Source organism: Andrena cerasifolii, chromosome 7 (assembly GCF_050908995.1).
Source record: "Andrena cerasifolii isolate SP2316 chromosome 7, iyAndCera1_principal, whole genome shotgun sequence".
In the NCBI taxonomy this organism is placed as follows: domain Eukaryota; kingdom Metazoa; phylum Arthropoda; class Insecta; order Hymenoptera; family Andrenidae; genus Andrena; species Andrena cerasifolii.
This window is the reverse complement of record NC_135124.1, coordinates 5,630,537-5,650,349: the sequence shown is the minus strand read 5'-3', so window position 1 is coordinate 5,650,349 and position 19,813 is coordinate 5,630,537. Positions and strand designations below refer to the sequence as shown.

Below are 19,813 nucleotides of genomic sequence, written 5' to 3'. Positions count from 1 at the left end.
CATCATCCACCGCCGCCGATGCCGCACATGCCACATTGTCGCGCTTCTTTCGCTTTATTTGCTGCCCATCCTCCGAACGGGAACAGGTGGGCCCCAGCGAGGCGGCCCGAATCAGCCGGTCAGCACGGGCCCGTGGAACGTGTCCGCCGAGCGCGTGCACCGTGTGTCGGCGTCACGGTGACCATCCACTCGTTTTCACCACCGACGAGACGCTTACGCACCTGAGAGCGTGGAATTCCTCGGGCTGACAGTAGGAAACGGACCTCGAACGAGGCCACTCGCCGATGCGCAATCATGGGGTATAAGAATGATATCGCTAAAGGCTAGCTCGTTTAGCTGAAACATATGTAATTTCCCGACCGTGAGGATTTGAATTTGTATTTCATGCTTATTCTTGCTTAATCATTTGCAACTGATGCCACCAGTTAATGTTAGCCAAATCGACTGAGTGTTCCAACCACGACACCTTGGCCAGGTAGTTTCCAACTGGCGAATGCTTGGTTAATCATCGAGACCGTAGATTTTTCAACCACTTCCCACCAACGATCGAAGACAAAAGCGCCCGTCCGGCGCAATAACCTTCCATTGTTATGGCTCTATTCCCTCATTTTTCCTCCCTCGTTGCTAACGAATCATCGGCAGAGGACACCCGTCCGGGCGCCTTTTTTACGCCTGTCGCAAGCAAGTGGCTGACTTTCTCCACCCAGCAGTCGGGCCCGGGGGATTCTTCATTTTCGGCATAATCGATGGCGTTCGGTCGTTCAGGCGTCGACACGATGGCGCGCGGGTACCGCGGCGGTCGTGTGCCACGGTAGCGGAACGGTGAAATTTTGTGAGAGCGTGTAACGCGTGTCTGTTAAGACCGCCGAACCCGGGAGCACACACGTGCCTCGGCGCGGCAGCGAGAAGAAAGTGCACTCGCGGTTGCACCGGTTGTTGCACAGACTGCTCCACAAAACCGTGGGCTACCGCAGCCACACAAACAAATCGAAAGTCGAATCGTTGCCCGACAGAGCCGGTAGACGAAATTAATTAACGCAATTAATTAATAACAGATCGTCTTCGTCAGGGACGCGTGGAAACGCGGAGGATCAAAATAAGGCGCGTGGATGTCTCGTAGTCGCTTCGTTCTATCCTCTACGGGGAATACCATGAATTTGCATCGATGATCCGTCAGACGGAGCAGACTTGGATTCACGGGGCTCTATTTAGCCGAGAAATAAATGTTACGATGCAACACTGTGCTCCAATGGAATATTAGTTGCGCCTCCGTGGATCGAAGCTGATGTAGGTAGGTAGTAACCGATGGGTTTGCTTTCAAATGGAAACACCTAACCCCGACCTAACCCAGACCATTAGGGTAAAGGGCCCAGATACCGAACATTTAATAATGACATGAAAGTTATTTAGGAATTTCAACATAAGTTTTCATATATTCTGGGAATTTTTTGCAGTGACTTGATGATTAAGCATTTCCGTAAGTTCAGGACTTTTTGATTTAAATAAATAATGAAATGTTAAAAAGATATTAGTAAATATGTAAAACAAAATTTTGTCTTAATTACCACTTAAAGCTTACGAAGTTAACTAGAACATCTTCGTGAGATTCTGGTCCAAGTTTTTTGTCCTTATATTTGTTTTTAATTTTGTCGTGTAATTTACCGAAGATCGATGCGAGGTTATAACCTCTAATGATTTGTTAAGCGAATCTTTACTATTCTTACTATAGTATTATTTTCTTGTATATGCACTTATATTCAGATCTGGCAAATGTTAAAAATTTAATGTTAAAAATTTTCTTAAATGTTCACGAATATTGTTACTTTAATGTAAACATCTACATCGATTCGAAAATAGGTTAGATCCTTCGAACGTTCGCAAACATCCGGTAACTGCCGAGTCAACACGAATATTGATGCAGACCCCGGATTCGCATTCATTTTTCAGAATATTATTAAATCACCTCCATATGTATTTTTTATTTTTATTTAAACTTAGTACTACATATTTTTGTATACTATATCAATTGAATTATTATTATAACGACTCTTAAATGCAAGTGATGCTTAGCCATTTTGATAATGAATTTCTATACACTTTTTACATGTTTAACCTACATTAATTATAAAAACCTTCATTTATTTAGAAAACTCTAATTTCAAATATTATTATAAAAATATTACATTTTAATTTATATAGTCTGGATTTTATCAATCATTGTGTCCGGTAATAGGAAGCCGTCCGGAATATGGATCCTTTACCCTATGTCTACGTTTATTGTCTTATTTAGTATTCTGATTTTTTTTAAGTTAAGAATACGACTTTCTGAATAACGACTACTATTATAAATAAGCATTATTTTATTCACTTCCATTGCTCTGGCGACACCTTTCACACAATAGTTCCACTTTGGGATGTATTTTGCCAATGAACTATTACACATTGCACTTTTTACGAAATGACGACTTCATCTCTTCAACGCCTGTACATCCAGACTGAACAACTGGAATAAAAGAGCGAGGATTTTTCATAAAATGCAGAAGGCATAACTAGAGGATTAGAAAAGGATTCAAACCCGATGGGTCACTATCAGGCGGAGCAAAAAAAATAAAAATTCACGACTGTTGTATTTTTTACAACAGCGCGGCTTATTGGCGTGGACTCGTTGATGCACAGATTTCGAATTTTTGGGGGTAAATAATGGTTAAATGTCTTTTTCGTAAACGTAGACTGTTGGGGAGTTGTAGTAATAGAAATAGAAATAGTAATAGTATAATTGTATTATACTCTAGCGGTTAATAAATTATACCTATTTCATATGCGCTTAATTACATCCTTACCTCTACCTTATTTCTAACTCTTATTCCCAATATACAGTAGAACCTCGATAGTTGCACGAAAACGGGGCTGCAAGTGTATGCAAGTATGGGGGCTCATACAATTAACGAGGTAACCAATCAGCCGCATGAGACCTCCCACTTATAACATTCCCCCACTAACTGTAAACCTGAAATCTCCTTCTACTATCGCTTTTCATTTAGTTTATTCGTAACTAAACAACCATTTCTACCATGTTTTAGCGAAATGCAACAGACGAGCTCTACTATCATCCCCACCTAAGTATAAATAAAAAAATTACAATCCATTACGAAGAATCATAACAAAAGCACTGCCAAAGAGGCAAACAATTCTCGCAGAGTAGAGCAAAATTTTCCAACAAAAGAGCTATTTATTTAAAAGCACAGTGAGTATTGAAAAACTGAACGGTTGCAGGAGCACTGATTGAAGCGATGACACTGAGAATTATTAATGCCACAAACTGTCCACCGCTTCAGCAACTAGAGCAACTCCGCTGTCGAGAATGTAGCGCATAGGCACTGTACAGTAAGTGTAAGCGCGTTGGCAGTCGAAATTTTTTCAACCTCCCCCCCGTTTCTGGTACGCGTCGATCTTGTGATCCCCGTCCTCGCCGAGAGGCACTAAGTGCACCTGCAAATAGCAGTCGGAACAAGTTGGGCGGTTTCGAATCACGCGCTCGGTGGCAGTCAAAGGAATTAAAGGGGGTCGAGGTACGGGTAGCGGCAGTACACTGTGATCCCGTCGTATCTCAAAGATCCCGACGTGGCAGGACGTACCTGCGGATCTACGCGCGGTGCCCGTCCTCTCCTCCTCCCGGCGAAATTCGCAACAACATGTACATGGGGCGGCCGTGGATCCCCGTAAACAGGCGCGTGCACCCGCGTGTACCCGCGCCGCGTGCATACACAGGAAGCGGCGGCAACGCGAGTGGAACATCAGAGCGAGTACCTTTGTCCTCCTCCAGCATGTTGGAGGAGGAACGGGGTGTAGGATCCCTATTGATCTCCTCACAGAGCTCGGGCGAGCAGCGGAGTGTTCACAGAGCTGCGAGGGAGTGACGGAGAGGCTGAGAGAGAGGGACAGAGGGGCCAGGCGGAGAAAGAGCGAGAGAGATAGAGCGGGGAGAGGCGGAGAGAGAGAGGCTGAACGAGGGAGCGAGAGGGAGCATTGGTGAACGGGGTTTAGAGGGAAACAGTCAGTCAAAGAGGGTTGCAAGAGACAGAGAGACAGGACCGTGGATGGACCTCAGCTGCGCTGCGCCAGAGGGATGCCGCGTTGTCATGCGCTGACTTGTCGCGTCATTAATGTGTTACAGGATAATGCGAACGAACGATAGCACCGGCCGCTAATAGGGCCACCCTCTTTTTCATCCGCGATCATCCAGTCAGGGTGCACGCGGCCCGCGCCGCGGCCGGCCGCGCTTCTGCGAGCGCAGCTGTTGTTTAAACGACGACCCCGTTTAAATCATCCACTAGTTTGCCCGGTGATGTAAATTGTCGCGCATCGCCCGCTGCCCCGTATCAACATTCGCTGCAATATGCACCGCGGCCATGAAACACCCGACTGTCAGCTAGCGCCAATGGCCGGGGGATTTTTTTCGCGTACGCCTATTCCAGGCGGTTACTCCTTTCGAGCCGTTAAGGCCTTCTCACGCCTCGCGATCCTCGGGCCCGGCAACTGTAGTTCGGAGACTTCGCGCGGCGAACGTGGCGCTGCTTGCGAGAGTTGGGACCACTGGGAGCATGTAGGGAGAGGTTCTGTCTTCTGTTAGCTACGCTGAACCGGTATTGTCTTAGCGAAGTAAATACACCACCCCTCGAAAGTGTTGATCACTTTTTAAGGGTACAGGATAATAAATAATGCAGATGAATATTGGCTGTCTTTGTCAAACTGCTACTTAGTATTTTTTGTTTATGTGCAATTTTGTCACTTCGATCCGTAGATATTATTGTTGCTTTTTACGTGATTGAACTGTGGAGATTATTAATATTAATTATCTAATAGTTGGTATCCCTTTGTCGCTTCGAAATTGTTTAACGACACTTGAATGTTGGTAATGGTGTTTGCATTTTAGGATTTACTGTATTGCTGGCAATTGTTTTTGTTACCAAAGAAACATTTGAACCACAAAGATGAGCTGCTGTGTTTCAGAAAGGGAAAGACTGCAGCTGTCAATAATAGTCGAATTGCAGTTCCAACCCACTTTTGAAATAACAAAATAAAATGAAACGACTATAAGTTAAAAAGATCCAAGTTGGAGCATATACATGTAGGGAAACATTCCATATTCTCTTTTATTATACTTACATATAACAAATGATCAAATCCTTTTGACCGGTAGTGTATATCTGAAATATTAATCGTGAGCCACAGAAATGTCTAGTATAGAAAGACCCTTGGGGAAGTAACAAGATGATTGATGATTGATTCCACGCGAGACGCTTTTGGGACCCGTGATTGGTATTTTGAATATATTCACTTAGCAGAGATAGCACTGGTTTGAAAAGACAGATTGTAATTTTTGGTTGAGTGAATACGTAATGCAATCGCTGCTCCGATTATCTCTGAGATAATTAATTGACATCACTTCTTTGGGTTACATTTCTTTTGCAATTAACAGTCTTTATTTAATTCAATAATGCAAAGAGGAAAATTGAATTTAAGAATGATATGAGTTTCATAGGAAACTGATCTTGTCAGTTGAGCACGAAATCGTTTGCTTAAGTTATCACAAACTAATGAGTCAAATATATAAATAAACCTGTACATAAAACGTTAGTACATCTGTTATAGATTTCATTAAACACATTTAAAAATATTAAATAATAATACACATTAATTATTCGTTGAGGCATAGTGCTCCCATTTCAGAATTATAATCCTTTCTCCATTCTCTCGTTCCTGTACTCATTATTATGTACAAATTAATTTTGCCATTACAGCAAAACGAATGTAACCCTCTGCTAAAAGAAAAATCTCTTCCTTGAAAAATCATAAACTCGAACGCAGATTTTACTGTTTAAAGCGGAAAAACTGTTGTACCGAACCTAGGAGAAAACTGGAACAATAAAACCTATTTCAGTGTTTTAAACAAATATACAACTTCACAATTATTTTCTATTCTCCGAATGCTCCAATTTTCTTCATTTTATACTCCACATATAACTGCAAATCTTTCCGTTCGATAACTGAAATCATTTCACGAAATTATAATTACTGTTTAAGCGTACATTAATTTACTAAATTGATAATAATACTTGGAGCTGTTTCGTATAAAATTGCTCCCAAAATAATGTACATTTTCGTTGACTTGTGAGATTACAGGGCTGCGCAATGGGCTAGTGTGGAGAAAATCGTGATCATTGATTAACGTACGTCCACTGATCTCTGCCCCAATTATAAACCCCGTATTCCGTGGGTACACGTTTATCAAGAATGCACCTGTTTCTTAGGTGACCATACACCGAGACCATACACATGTTTACCTCACCCACTTATCACTGTGCCACGTTTCCATATCGACATTTCCTCTCATCGAGGGTCGTGCGAGTTGCATTTAGAATTTCGCCAAGTGAATAAAAAATCTCGAAATTCCTTCGAGCTAATCCCAGCTAATCCCACTTAATAATATTCGCAACAAACGAACTGTGACTCCAACAGATCGAGTCAACAGAACGTAGTTGTATAAATACCGCAGCTCATAGCCACCCAAGCTTTCTCGAAGCAGGAAAACTTCGAGCAACCCGAAGATATTCGATCTGCCCGAAGTAGGCCAAACAAATTGAATCCGTTCGAGTAACTCTAACCATTCGAAACTTGGGACAACTGAATTCGAAACCCACGATGTTTTCCTCGATAAACTCGAATCTTTTCGAGCTGCTCGAACGATCGAGTCGAGGTTCCGAGTACTTTGAAGAAGCTTGAGCATCTCGAGCAACAAGTTAGCTTTAGTACTCCAAAGAAAGGACGAATATCATTAGTTACAGTAGAAAGAAATTTATTACGAATTTATACGCTGCCACAAATTTTTTAAATTAGCTTTAACACCAGCGCAATTTATCTTCCCTGAATTTCGCTGTTTGCGCCATTATTTTTTATCCTGATTTTTAAAATCCTCTCCTCTCTTATTCTCTCTATTTTTATTTTTCATTCTTATTTAGCGCGGCTTCCTGCTTGCTTTATCCTGCTTTTCATGCACCTGTTAGAGGTGCGTTGTGATTATTATTATTACAGATGCATGTGAGAGTATTTCGTACGCGCGGTGACATTTCGAATGCAAAAAAACGCAATTGTTTTTCCACAAGCTGTATCTAGTTCACATTTAATCACGGCGCATAAATGCAGCTCGAAAGGACAACGTCTCAAGTTTCACTGCTTGAGGTGAAACGGCGAATCGTACGTGTACAGCCTGCATGTAGGTGGACTTTCATAGATTTGATACGATTGCGTGATGCGTGTATGCTGGTGTACTTTCTAGAAACGATCTATCATCTCGCTCGATTATGGCATACGGGGCTTTTATCCGCGATAGTCTCGACGAGATTCTGCGGGATTCGGCCTAAAGTGGTGGAGGCATCTTTTCCGTTCTCACCCCTTGGAATTTTCCAAACTCCCCGCTGTTAGCAGCGTTTGCAAAGTATTTCTTTCTTGGCGCAGATTCAACCATTCGTCCTCTCTGATGCACGTCAAAAAGTGCTCCTCCCTTGAAAATATTCGATCTTACGTAATAGAAATTGCTGATTCAAATTATTAAGGACTTCTGACAAATTTGTGCAGGTTGATTGGCTGTACACAAGGATCAGGGCTGGGTAGAAAGTGAAATATTTCCATAAGCAAGTACTATTTCGTTGAATGCTTAAGGGGACTAGGCAGTCGAAAACTCGATTTTTTTTTATTGGATTTTACGAAAGTACTATCTTTTCTGAATACAATGCCACTTGGTTTATAGTAAAATTCGCAAAATTGTGGATTTGGCAGATAAAAATGTCAAAAGCAAACCTATAGCGTCGCCTTTGCCCAGCAACTTTAAATGCGTTTTTCCCGAATATTTTTTTCTCTTTAGTTTTTTCCTGATTGCGAACGAATTGAGGTGCAGATCGACTTGGAAAAAATTACAGGATGTGTAGAACATGTGCCTTTTCGGCGCAAACCTCTGATATGGCGTGTAAAAATTCGAGATTTTTTAAAAAAAATTTAAGAAGTCACAGGATGTTGGTAGCGCAGCATCATTGTTTGTGTTTGTTAGTTAAATAAATTCAACCTTAACTGAGTTTTATACAGCTTTTAATTTTCTATCAGAATATGTATATTGGGCCACATGCTGCAGTTTTGAGTGGATATTAAAAGGTAATAGAGCTAGAGTGGATGGAAAAAAATGGTAACATTTTTGTCCGCTATTTTTACGCCAATTATTACGCCAAGACTTCATGCATATTTTGAAATAGCTTTTGAAGGGTTACTTCAAAAGATGTAAAGTATTCGGCGGTGGCTGCAGCAAGTACCTATAGGCATAAAAACGCAGGCAGTGTCAATAAACAACTACACAAACCTATAACATTACACAGGATAATAAACAAGTAATAAAATTCAAGAACTTTCAAAAACTTAGTAATAAAATTTTTAATCCCTGTGCCTCAAAATTCTTCTACTGACTGCTATTTCTCATATTTCCGTAATTAGTAAGTTGGAAACGTATATTTCATGAACATGTCATTTACATTTAAAAGGAACACCAAAAGTCATAAAAGTCACATTTTTATTTCACTGAATAAAATTAGAAATGTCCATCATAGTTCTTGTTATAACAACGACAATAGTGGCGTGACTTTTATCATTAACAACATCGATACTACTTCTAGAATCATCAATGAACCGAGCTGTATTATATCAATTGAGGCATTTGATGGAAAAAGGGCACATACGCCAAAATGCTATTTGAAGAAAATCGATTTCAAAGTTTTCATTATAGTACAACTTAATAAAAAGTAATGCAACTAAATTCAATTTTTTTAAGAATGCAGTACCTTTCCTTCAAACCTTCTGAAAGTAGCAGTCATGATTTGAAAATGATAAGTGTCTTTATGTATCAGTTTCAAGCAAGTGGTTTATGTGCCCTTTTTCCCTAAATGCAGTAAATTCGTAAAAAATTGCTTCCTTGTTCATTTATTTACATATAATTTTGTTTACTTACTTAGTTACACATTTTTCATACACTGCTTAAATAAAAAATACAAAATGAAGCACAAAAGTAAAAAAAACGTAATGCTTTAAGTAAGTGTTTTTATAAAAGTTAAATGTGCAATTTTTGTTAATTTTTTTCCAAAACTATTACACCACTGCTTGAAGAATGTTTTTAATCCATATTCTGCTGTCCTCGTCCAAATATTGCAACAGATCTCTTGCAATATGTGTCTTGAATTGTTTTTGCATCGGATTTCCAAAAGGAGTTAAAAAACTTAACGATCTCTGTCAAATTTCTTGTGGCAGTCATTTCTACAGCACTTTGTAACAAAATAAAATATTTTTCCTTTCACCTCATTTCCCGAATGAGATATATAACTGTGTGCCCCAAGACGTTTTAGTTCCTTGGATACTGTCTTACAAATTAATTTCTTCTTTCCTAAATTAGCTTCTTTCCTTGCGAATTCGCTACTCGCCTCACTTTCTATATTTCCTCGTTATATAAAATAAACCCCAGTCGATTTAAATGATTTAAGGAAAAAGGGCACACAGGTCTACGCGCCCTTTTCTCCATCAAATGCCTGAATTATTATTAAGCAAATAATTTGATGGGTCGCACTTATCTAACACCGACTGCCCCGAATCTTGACGCTCGCCGCGCTGCCACCTAAACCGCGGGACTTTCTACCATTCGCGTATTATGACAATCGATGGTCCCGCTCTCTCGGATCGAACGGTCGCAAGAATCCGGCGCCTCAGGTCCTCTAACCCGACGGGACGATCCGCTGCGTTCCAATTCGTCCTGTTGTGAAAATAATTCATCGCTCGTCTATCCCCGCTGGCTAAATAGAAACGTCGCTATTAATCTCGCCGCGTAATTGCGACACTGAAAGGGTTAGACTTGTTAGCGCGCCGGACGATATATCGCCGGCGTGCTTAGACGCTAAATTAAACGTTTCACGCGAAAATAGCCAACGCTTCGGTTCATCTGCCCTTAATATATTACTGTGACGGTGGACGGTCGCAGGCGAATCGCGACGCGCGATCTCCGCTCCGAGACAGAAGGTGGTCCTGTCCACAAATCCCGCGATAGCCTGACCGTTAACCCTTTCAGACCTATGACTCCATATATACATATATATAGTCCAGCAGTGCATCCACCCTGTCCGGGAAGCGCCTATGTGCGTTCAGCGAACGCGGTTGACGAAAACGATTCAAGGAGTCCCGCACATGGTGTACGCTTAACCATCTAGCGCATCAATTTTTAATTCAGTTGGAAAAAAATAGACTAGTCTAATTTGGGGATGAAAGGACCGAATCCGATGTCTGTTTTCAATTTGGAGGACGTCTGCGCTCCCCAGGGCAGCCTTCTGGGTCACCGCCTTAAGGCGGGAGCATGTAACAAGTACAAAAAATGTAGTGGTTTTTTATAAAATAAATACTTTATTTTTAATGAAAAGCTATGAAAAAATGTTCAAGGAAATATAAATTTATAATATAATAGGGAATTATTCATTATTCTGCATTGTGAAATTTAACAAAGCACAGCAGAAGCGGGAGAAGCGCTTGGCCCGGTTGCCGCCTAGCGGTAGCGTCGCGTACTATTCATCGCGAGCCGGCCGAGTCATGACTTCTTTATGTACATACCATTTTTTATACAGATTAATTATATTTTATGTGATAAAACATAGCCTATATCCCTTCTTGTTGTTCAAGGATACTGTAGTTAAAATTTCGTAATGATTTGTGCTGTATTTTGTGAGATTTTTGTGAGCGTACAAGAAAATGCTGTAGCTGTATTATAATAGTATGGTATGCTGGGCCGTTCGTGGGTTTTGACTGCCCAGGTGCAAAAACAATATTGCCGCCCTTATTAATTCAATATTCTTTAATTAAGAATTTAATATGCAGCGTTTACTTTTATATCTATACATGCATAATTTTAAACAGTTATCGTGGAAAAGAGTTTCAAATATTATTATTATTAATCAAAATAGGTTCGGCCGCCCAGGTGCGGGGGGCACCTTCTGCACCCCCGCTAGGAACGGCCCTGATGGTATGATACATGTATGTACATAGGTAGCAAATTTCATGAACAAAGGGCTAAAAAGGTGCACAAGTAAAAATATCACGCACCACTTATTATTAAACCAACACCCTAACTAACTTAAGGTGATCTACTAACATGATACCGCCTTAAGGCGGCTACTGGCCAAGCCTCACTTCAATGGTGCAAATTATTTTTATCTTCAAACCTTTATTCCATTCGATATATCACTACAAAAACTATCCATCAATAATTTTCTTTTAGTTGTACGGTGTCGGGAAGTATTTTATTTAATTTTGATTTAGTTTCACAAATAATTTTCGCAGCGTGCTTAAAATGCACTTCAAACTAGATTTCTGTCAAATCGAAACGTGAGATTGACATGCTTCTTAGCCCGATATGTGCAGTGCGGCAATACTTTTAAGGCTGGCAAATGAGAATTCCAAAAAAAAATATATGGGCCCAACTCCTGAATTAAACAGGTACCCGCCTTTAGGCAGGCGTATGCACTAGAGTGTCAACGTATCCCATTTTGAAGAATCCTCTTTTTCCCGGTTAAATCGACCCCAGCGCCTTACGGAAAGGTCGTTGGACACCGTTGGGTCACTCGGGGGCCCCGCACGTTCGCCCACGGACACGAGGAATCGTACGCGCGATAGCAGCGTCTTCCGGCGCGGCTACGGCGGACACGAGTAATTAATTCGAAACGATCAGATCCCGTTTACGCGTTTAATTGCTCCACATTCGGTGAAACAGTTACATGTTTCTCTTGCTCGTCGTGCTCGAACCTATTCTTTCCGTGGCGCGCGAGGGAAACACGGCCGCCCGCTTTTGTTCCGGCGCCTCGCTCTTTTCGCCGTTTTTGTTCCATTTGGTAAAAGGATAGAGGCGGCCGCCGAGCAAGGAATTTCATATGTAGGGCAGAACTGAAACCGAAGCGTCGGAATAAAGCAAACCGACCGGCTGGAGCTGGCACGGATTTCGTGAGCGAACGATTTTCGACGGTTCACGGTTAATGGGGAGGGGTAGCGAGTACGCGATTTTCCGCCACGGTTTTCCTTCCTATTGTCCCCGCCCCGCGCGAAGGAACAGCCACTACCAAACCGATAAGCCGTTCTTGGTAGGAGCGGGCAGATATCCGGGAACCCGTGGATATCGATCATCAAACTCACTTTCTGTTTCGCGCGAGAGATAAGGAGATAAGGCGCGCGATATGTAGGGCAGGCCAATGTAAATCAATAAAGAAGGAAACGCATAGTCTGCCGCGAATTAGCCGGAAGATTTTGTATTTCTCACTGTCTTTTCCTACCTGTTCATTTTGTTGGTCGGTATCTGTGTTCCCTGCGATAAATTGGACCGTGATGAAAGCGTAGAGGAATCGATTGTCCGAGCCTGCGTTTTCCGCGTTTGTGTTTCCTGACACGAAACAGAGTTCGCGGAGAGACCTCACTGATAAAGGATTAATATTTCTGCGCTGCGAAAATAGCGAGGGATGTGTATAAATGCCAGTGGCTTGAATTGTTTGTACAGCGTATATGATTTTTTCGACACCCGTGATTTTGAGGAAGGTTGAGGTTGCTGATGAAATGAGCAGGGCCGTTCCTGGCGGGGGTGCAGAAGGTGGCCCCGCACTTGGGCGGCCAAAGTTAAGGGCGGCCGCAGGCCGTTTATTGTATGTGAAGTTTTGACTAATAAGAATAATAACCGAAACTCTTTATGTAGATATAAAAGTAAACACTGTGTACCAAATTCTTAATTAAAAAATGTTAAATTAATAAGGGCGGCAATATTGGTTTTGCACCTGGGCGGCCAAAACCCAGGAACGGCCCTGGAAATGAGTTTGTAGTAGTTTTAATAAGGAAAGAAGAGAGGGGAAATTTGAATAATATTAGTAACCGTAAGTGGGGGTGACTTTGTGACTAATGAGGTACTTTGAAAAAGTACTTTGTACTTTTTTATTTCCCTGTATTATTCATAGGGTAAAACATATGTACTGTCCAGTAGCGTATTCGGGATTTAATCCTTGGGGAAGTCGAGTTGAACGGATAACAATATTTTTAATGAAAATTCAATAAAATTCATTGGGTGATTATTAAAATTTACTTATAGAATAAAAACGAGTTTTCCTTTATTTTTACAAACCTCTTGGATTACTTCAGTCTTCAATACATTAATCTACTTTTTCCTCTTTCTTTGGATGCGCCACTGGGATGTCACAAAGTCACCCTCTCAATGCGGAGTGACTTTGTGGCAAGTTTTAGAAATTTACGAAATTGTATTTTTCACTTAACCATAAAAGCAAAGTAATCATTGATTTGTCTTAAACTAAGTAGTGTGTTGGTTCGGGATTATAATGTACAGAGGGTGGCCCAATTATTATACTCAAAACATTTGCGTCAATTTTTTAGATCTTTTTAAAATGGTTTTAATACGATTTAAAAAAAATCTTAAATTGGCAACTAAAGGTTCTGAAAGGAAACTTTCTTAGCTTTCCAAAACAGTCATGAAAATTTGTTTACGATCATAAATTCGTGAGTTATAGGTGGTCAAAGTGAAAAGTACCTTTTCTGTTTTGACCGCGAATAACTCGGTTAATAAAAATCATACAACAAAACCAAAAAAAACGAAATTAAAGAGAAATATTTGCTCTTTAAGAGCTCTTCGTTGGATTTACCGAAAAAAAATTCTTGGCCCGTGCATACGTTCAAACTAGGCAAACATTTCTGAAACTTCGTTTCCTGCACTTCATCTTGATAAAACAATATCTTAATGGATTTAAAAAAAAATTAAGTGCTTGATTGAAAAACTAGAAACTTCAAGCGTTAAAATGCGTTTTTTTTTTAATTTTTTGTGATCATTTCCATCGCTGAAACTTAAAAAACCTCAAACCCTTTTATTTGAATATAATAATTTGGCCACCCACTGTGTAGTTTTTGTAAAGAAATTTGAAAAATATCAAAAAGCGTCGCAATATCAGTATAGGTAAGGAACTTAAGCCAAAAGTGTTTTATTTTAAATTCGTTAAGTACATTCCATGAAATCGATTGCATGACTACATAATTAGCTAACTTTGTAAACAACTGTTTTAAAAAAATTGATCCCCGTCCAAGCAGAAACGCTTCGCTTTACAAGCATAACTGGTCAAAGTAAGTGTACACTTATTTAGCTGGAATAAAACAAAAAGTAGTTCCACAATTTCAACACGTACGAAAAAAGATCCTACGATTTGTATGCAAATGAAAATGCATTTATTCTAACAGTTTCCTCTAGCCGCGAAGGAATGCAAAATTCTCTAATTTTTGCACGGGAGGAAGAGAGATTAATTCCATAATTTCGATTCGTCTGTTCTAGCAGTCACCGAGTCTGCGGTGGAACGAGGACTCTCGCCGCGCCCAGTACAAGGCGCTTCTTCCACCTCGATCCGTGTCGTTAGAATCTGGGCAAGAGACGCGAAACACCAAGTTATTTTGTAACGATAAACTACGCTTTGGCAAGAGTTTCTTGCGACAACACGCGGCACAACAGAGTTGAAACGCTAAGTCCGCGCGACGAGTTTCTGACGTGAACTCAACGCTTCATCGATCGTACATTTTGAAGCAACCAGCTCGTCGATTCTCCAAGCACGTACAATTTCCTTATACAACAGAAATAAAATTCAAATCTGTCGATTACAAATTTCTATCAAAGTTAGGCACTAAATACGGTGTAAAATTGATTTCCCAGACTCATACGCTAAACTAGATCAAATTCTTAACCTCACGCATGTCTAAGATGCTTAACCAAACGATGGCGATCAGAACAGCCAAGTAGTTCCATCGCCTAATAAATCCAGCTTCGCACAAATCTAGATTTGGAAGTGGCACGCGAGTCTGGCTATTAGCAACTTCATTGTACCATAATCGAAGAGTGGTACATCATAAGGACGAGTTATCGATCGAGCCGCCTGGTGACTCATGGCTACCAGAAAGCTGGTCAGCCAGCACAGTCCCGACAGCTCGCGAAACAAGAGGAGCCGAGCAGCAGAACCACGTGGAGGGGGCTCGAAATGCTCGTTTCGCTGGTTTCGCGCGGACGTCATCGGCGCTCGCGTGGTCCAGGCAGCGAAAATCCCATTTCGCGAGGTAGCGGAGGCCGTTTTCCGTCCATCCTTCAATTCTGGCCTGCGCAAGGTTGATTCTCTGCGGGCGCGCGCCGCCGCGTGTAATCGGCACGCTCGGTCGGTCGCGCGCGAGCTCCGTGGCGTGCGTGCGCGCGCGCGCGCGCGCTCGTGCACGCGTCTATATCGGGATTTTTGTAGCGGTTTATCATTTTTGTGCCTGTCCCCCTTTTTACACCCCACCATGGTTTATTTAAAGTGTCACGAAGGCGAAGGCGTTGCACGCGCATGCGCCCGCGCACCGGCACGATGTTGGCCAACAGGCTGTTACGGGCTTTGCACCAGCCGTGTTGCCAAACCGGTGGGCGCGTGTGTAAGCGCGCGCGCGCGCGCACACGCGCGCCCACCGCCGCAAGGGAGCGTACGTGTGCACGCGTACAGACGCAGCGCCATTCTCCGCCGCAGTGCCAATCAGTGGCGGAACTGCAAGCCGGTGCATCCGAGAGACGCGCCGCCGCTGCCCGTACACGCGTCCATGGATTTCCAATCTCCTCTTCGTCCTTTCCCCCTCCTGCTCCTCCTTCGCCGCTCCTCCTTCTCTTCTCCTTTTTGTATTTTTTTCTCCCCCTCTCGCTCTCTCTCTCTCTCTCTCCTCTCCTTCGCTCAATCGCCTTCCACCCGTCTCACCGGCTGCCCTCGACTTTACGCCTAAACTCTTTTACGGGCGACGAATCCGGGTTACAGGAAGGATCTTGGTCAATGAAGGATTAACCGATACTTACTTCGCGGGGATAGGCGGGCATGACCGTGGCTGTCGATAAACCGTCCGATTCTGACTGTACATGCACGGAGAGGTGGAAGTAGGCGAGGTGCATAGCTTCGGGGTCACCGATTTCGTTCGAATCCTGCACGTGAACCACACCGTTTATATTAGGTCATCCCATAAGTTTGCGCCGCGCTCTGCTCGTAGGGTATACTTTCGCGATACGTTTTCTAAACACAGAACGATAAGGCTCTTATCTTAAGAGGTCCATTCGTCTTATATACAGGGTGGATCGGAACGGGTGGTACAACCCGGGTATATGGTAATTCCTTGGGCAAAAGTAAATTGGAAATGTGGAATAAATTTTTCTTGTACAAGCCTCCAGTTTCGAGGAAATCGATTTTGTATATTCGCCAGGTATGTACATGTAGGCGCACTTGGCCAAATATCAGCAGAATTTATCGGTAAATACAGTACAACTGTGTGTGAAATTATGGGATAACCTAATAGTACCGCATTAACGGGTCGAGGACTATGGGGTCGCTAGTGGCGCGCAGTTGGAGGTTATGTGAGCAGAGACAAGGTTCCTGTTACAGACACGGGTGAAAGTTCTTTCGAAGATTCAGCTTATAACAATATAAATCAACAGGATCATTTATCCAATTGGTATAAATACTAGCTTAAGTGTGGGTCTTCCGACGAGCTTCTGTGGAAAGTTGAGGAACGTGAATCCACTGTTTCACTTGTTGCGAACGTTCGAGATAAATGTTATATCATACGAGTTTATCAAAGGAAACCAGTCAACTGTATCGGCGAGATATAGGTGGCGTGAGAAACAGTTTTTAGGTGTATGAGAGGTTTAACAGTGTAACTCAGTGTCAAGGGCGATTGGAGGAATGGGACTCGTGAGAGAGGCAGTCGAATATGTAAATGGAAAATTTTTCAAATAAAATTGAATTAATTGTATGAGAGGAGTGTAAATAAATTTAGTAGGGAGATGTATAAGGCTTATAAAAAACGTGAGACAATAAAATATATATGGATAATTGATCATTAACCGAAATTGATTTATTCTTACTTACAATACGTTCTGATAGAACCGCATTACTCATGGGGTGATCTAATTTGGTGAAGAATACATACATAGATATGTAATAAACTAATAGAGCGCGATATTCAAAACTCCTCGAGGAAATCGTATTGAAAGTTTGGTCTTCTTCGGAGTTTCGATGTGTGCCGGTGTATAAAAACGTAGATTTAATTAAGTTGCAATGACGGCAGAACTATAATCCATGTACCTAGTAAGGCTGTTCGAGTACTCGAATATTCGAGTAGCTTGAAGTTCGGACCGAGCTGAACCGAGTAGCTCGAAAGAACCAATCGGCTCGATAAAACTCGAATTTTTTCGAGCGGCTCGAATATACTTGGAGCAGATCGAAATGTTCGAGCAGACCGACTGCGTCGAGTAGCTTGAAGCTTGAACGTTTCGGGCAATACGAATGTTTCGAATATTTTAGGTTACGAAGAAAAAGGTAAGAAGAAAAGAAAGATAACATAAAGAGAAGTGTATGAATACGTTCATAAATACTCAAAAAAAAAATTTAAAAAAAGAAAGATTTGAAATTATTACTTATTTTCAAAAGTTACAGAATATTTCCATTTACAGCTTACATTTTAATTATTCACAGTACTTATTGAGAGCCATTATTTACATTCCCGTAGATAAACCTAACCTAAAATCAAGCTTCAAGCTACTCGACACAGTCGGTCTGCTCGAAAATTTCGATCTGCTCCAAGTATATTTGAGCCGCCCGAAAAAATTCAAGCTTCTCGATTCTTTCGAGCCACTCGGTTTTTACGGGTACTGAGCTCGGCTCGCTTTTTCCGAGTACTCGAACAGCCTTAGTGCCTAGTAATTCCAGGCATACGACTACGATTAATTATTTAAATCAGTCTTGTTCTTACGCATAGCTTTATGTACAGAATCTGAAAAAGACGAAACTCCGAATTTGATTTCCTTGGAAAATTTGGAGTAATTCGCCCCATGTGTATGTATTTCACGCACTGCTATAGTATGTACTGTATGCAAAATTTTAGCGAAATCAGTAACCCCAATTTCACGCTCCCCCTTCGCGAGGCTTGTCTTCTTTTTTTTCTTTGATTTCGCGCTTGATCGATTGTCGTGTAAGGGGAAGGTGAAGGAGAGGGTAGACTCTAGAATAAGGCTTGAATTATTTGATTGTTTCGAAAAATAGGGGGACCCTCCTTTGAAGTACAATTGTATAAAGATCGTGCGTGCCTATGTATTCTACAGTCGATATTGTCAAAATAGTTGTGGAAGAATTACGATTGTACCATAGTCTCGTAAAATTAATAATTAATCGAATGCACAAATGGTCACATTGACTAGAAATGTAGTGCCAGTTAATTCAGCACAACTTCATCACTTCTTCTAACTCAAACTCTTCTAATTAAAATACTTATTCCCTCTAAATCATAGGTTATCATTTATTGAAGCCTTCAGGACGCGACGTATGAACCATTTTTCTTTCTACATTCGTCGCAATTGCTACGTCGAATATTAACACTTTATAAGGCGTCCACGTTTTGTAGTGTCCTTATTATTACATCCTGATAAACGTCACCTGACATGGCCCCTCAGAAAAAGCGCGATCGGTGAAAGTTTATTCATCAGTGACAACAAGTCTTATTATCCTCGTGGATATTCGAACCGCCGTTACAATTTCCACGCGACACCTGCTTTGCTCAAGAATCGAAGTTTCCAAAGAGACGTGCACCGTATCTTATCGCAGGTGTGTACGTACACCAAACACAAGTGTGTTTGTATTTCGAGGCTGACAAAGGAACTGCACCGAGTTCAAATTTCGCGTACAGTTGCTGCAGAGAGAATGTGAAATTATCTATTACTCGCAGAGGGCACGCTAGATACCTACTAACCATTCTCTGAATAAATTTAGCACGAAGTATGGTCCTTTGCAGATTCTGTATATGGATACATCTACTTATAAAAATGAGACGGGTTACACTTTTAATAGTAAGAGCAATCGAAGGGTAAGAGGAAAACGAGGAATGTCCATTTTTCGTGGTTTTGTGGTTTATAACACACTAGCTGACCCGTTACCCGGTTTCATCCGGGAATTATTATTATTATGTATTATTTTAGATAGCATATATATAAATAGCCTATAATCTAATCTAGGACGTATGTAATGTATATTCAAAATTCCTTTGAAATTCGTTCAGCCATTTAGGCATAAAAAAAGGACAAACAAACAGACAACGTTTCACTTTTATATATTAGTAAGGATTTTGTTGGTGACAACTGTGACTACAAAATTGTCGAATCACAAAGGTTTACGAACGTCAAATTTTGGCATACTGGTTAAAAACAGGTAATCCCCACTCCCCACTGGAACGAAACACTTAATTTTCTTGATAAAGCTGTTTTGTGGCATTCCCTGTTTTTCCTCTTACCCTTCAATTACAAATTGGAAAATGTGTATATACACGGTGGTACGTTATTAGTGATACAGCCCAAAACAGTGTGATTCTATGTGAAAAAATAAGTCGAAAATGTAAAATAACGTTTCTTGCTTCGAGCTTTGAATTTTTTTATTTGCAGCTTGTAGTCGAAAGAGGTAACTTTGAATATTCGTTAAGCAGGTGTTCGACTGACTAAGATTTGACAGAACGCAGGAGTAAATATGGCACAACTGTGGACGAATTAAGTCCCGTGTACGCAAACGAATCGAAACTGTTGAATACTGTTTTCGAACGGGCATCTGCTTGAAAATCACCGGTGTTGAAAATGGAATCGATTTCTAGTCACGTACACGAATGCGCGACA

General features: G+C 41.4%; 1 protein-coding gene across 1 annotated transcript in view; it reads left to right on the top strand.

Annotated features, from left to right (window-relative positions):
• Cep290 (Centrosomal protein 290kDa) overlaps window positions 1-17,559 on the top strand; it is a 158,208-nt gene extending 140,649 nt beyond the window's left edge. The window contains exon 24 of the mRNA XM_076816773.1: window positions 14,438-17,559. The gene's annotated coding sequence lies outside the window, so the exon portion shown is untranslated. The remainder of the gene's footprint in view (window positions 1-14,437) is intronic.
• Window positions 17,560-19,813: the final 2,254 nt, after the last annotated feature.